The following is a 2,248-nucleotide window of genomic DNA, read 5'->3' as shown; positions in this document are numbered from 1 at the left end:
ACCCTGATCAGGGGCAGGGCCTCTAGTAAAAATGTAAAGAAAAGACTCCTCAAATAATTTTTTTTCGAAAAGTATTTTTAAGACCAAGGATTAAGAAGATAAAAATCAAATTTCACAGATACAATGTTTAACATTAAAAAATTACTTCTCCTTCAAATATTTTTTATTTACATTTATTTAGAAAATGAAAAAGGCACTTATATCATGATAGTTACTTTTGTGAAAAATCTCCCAATTGCATTTTCCACTCAGAATGCCTCTGGTTTCTGCTGAACAACTTCATCCCTGCTTTATAACCTAGGCTCCTGAACCATTCTAGCTCTAATAGAGCACCTCAACAATAAATTTGTCTAACCACAGGTTCAACCTTTACTGTGGTTGCACAGCAAAGAAATCATAGTCCTTTTGCTCCATGTCTTAGAAAAAAGTCTTTCATTCATTAATTTATTGATTCTTCCAGTAACTACTTATTAAATGTCTATAACATGCCTGGCACTGAGTGAGGTCCTGAGTACACACAGATAAGAAGTACTGGTCACAGCTTCAGGGAGCTTATTAGAGGAGAAGCAGTTCTAACACATAACAATAATTGCTACAAGGAATCCCTGTACAAAGCGAAGTATAATCCAAGCCCATCTGGAGCAAAGGGAAGGAAAGGCTTCACAGGCGTCCCTAAATCACCTAGAGCAGTCCCTTGTTCACTGACACTTTCCTCCTTTCCTCTCAACCAAAATATGCCTCTTCTCCCTTTGAAAATACTGCTTAAAAGTTACCTCCTAATCCTTCCAAAAAAAGCTCCACTTACTCCTAAATGTCATATAATTCTTAAGGAAAACCAACCAAATCTGTGAAACTCAAAAGCAAGCAAGTAAAGAAAAAAAAAAAAACTCACTGAATGCCAGCTCTACACAAGTATCAGAGAGCAAGTACTTAAATCATTTCTCACTGGCCTACCTCTAGTTGTCTCTACTAACTTGCTTATCATTTGCACTTTAAGCTATCTCCCATTTGAAATAGTGAATTTTTCAGAAATGAATACTTAGACTACTCCAGTCACTAGGTATATATTCCTAGTAATAACCAACTGGTGAGAAGGTAGAGGTGCCTAATAGCGTGTAGGGAAGGAACTCTTGCTGTTGTTTTAAATAAATATCAATAGCAAACCAGTGCCAGTGTACCAAATACAACATAAATGATCTAGTTTTCTTCCCTTTAACTTAATGCAACCAAATGTAAAAACTGCAGTCAATGTATATTTAAAGTTAGAATACTATCACATTTTTCAGCAGAAACTTTGCAGGCCAGAAGGAAATAAGATGATATAATCAAAGTGCTGAAAGTAAAAACTTCAAATGAAAAATAATCTACACAGCAAGATTATCAATCAACAAATTGTCAAATACTTAATAGAAACCTATCCATATACATCAAATAAATGGCTAAAATAGTAAATAATTATATTACTATATTAGAAAATGGGACTAATAATGTTATTAACAGAAATACATAAACCAGAAGAAGGAACAAGTATTTAAGAAGAAAACTAATATATTGAGTTTAGTGCCAGGGAGTTGTAAACAAAGGACTGGTAGGCACACAGGCTGGGAAAGATATATAGATTGAGATTCTGCTGATTATAAGTGATAGTTGAAAAAAAAATAATTACATCACAAATGATATACAATTCAGTAAGATAAATAACAAGCAAAAGATAAGTAACACAAATATAAAATGACTGTAGCCTGCCTAGGTAGGAGAATAATCTAACAAAAAAACTACAAATCAAGACAAGTCAAAACTTTCAAAGGAAAAAATAATCATTTTAGTAACTATTTAGTAATATAAAAATAACTATTTTACTTTTATTTAAGTAATTTACTAAGAAGAGTAATGTAATCCTACCTTACTACTATTCATTGTTGGTCATATCTTAGCTAAAGTAGCAGGTCCATGTTGAAGGATTACACATTAGGGATGAGGAAGACACGATAAAACTTTCAGTGGAGTCTCACGAAATGATCATAGGTCTAGCCAGAAAACATGAGCTGCAAGAAGAAATTCAAGGAGTCAGAATTGTACACCACAGAGAAAAAGGTTAAAATGTACACATGGAGTACAGTAAGCTACTATTGGAAATGAACTGTGGCAATATCTCACATTCATCACATCCTATCTAATAATAGAGAAACATGGTAATTAGCCATACCTCCGCTACCCTTCCCATTGGCTAATCAGGGCGATATGCAAG

At 33.7% G+C, this 2,248-nt stretch overlaps 1 protein-coding gene across 4 annotated transcripts in view; it reads right to left on the bottom strand.

The window, feature by feature from the left end:
• The window catches only part of FER (fer (fps/fes related) tyrosine kinase), a 316,192-nt gene that overhangs the window by 285,002 nt on the left and 28,942 nt on the right, over nt 1-2,248 (bottom strand). For all 4 annotated transcript variants that reach the window (XM_005866441.2, XM_014539888.1, XM_014539886.1 and 1 more), the window contains exon 2: nt 1,903-2,045. The gene's annotated coding sequence lies outside the window, so the exon portion shown is untranslated. The remainder of the gene's footprint in view (nt 1-1,902; nt 2,046-2,248) is intronic.

The sequence above is a fragment of the Myotis brandtii genome, unplaced genomic scaffold, assembly GCF_000412655.1.
Source record: "Myotis brandtii unplaced genomic scaffold, ASM41265v1 scaffold230, whole genome shotgun sequence".
Classification (NCBI taxonomy): domain Eukaryota; kingdom Metazoa; phylum Chordata; class Mammalia; order Chiroptera; family Vespertilionidae; genus Myotis; species Myotis brandtii.
This window is presented reverse-complemented; position numbering and strand designations above follow the sequence as displayed.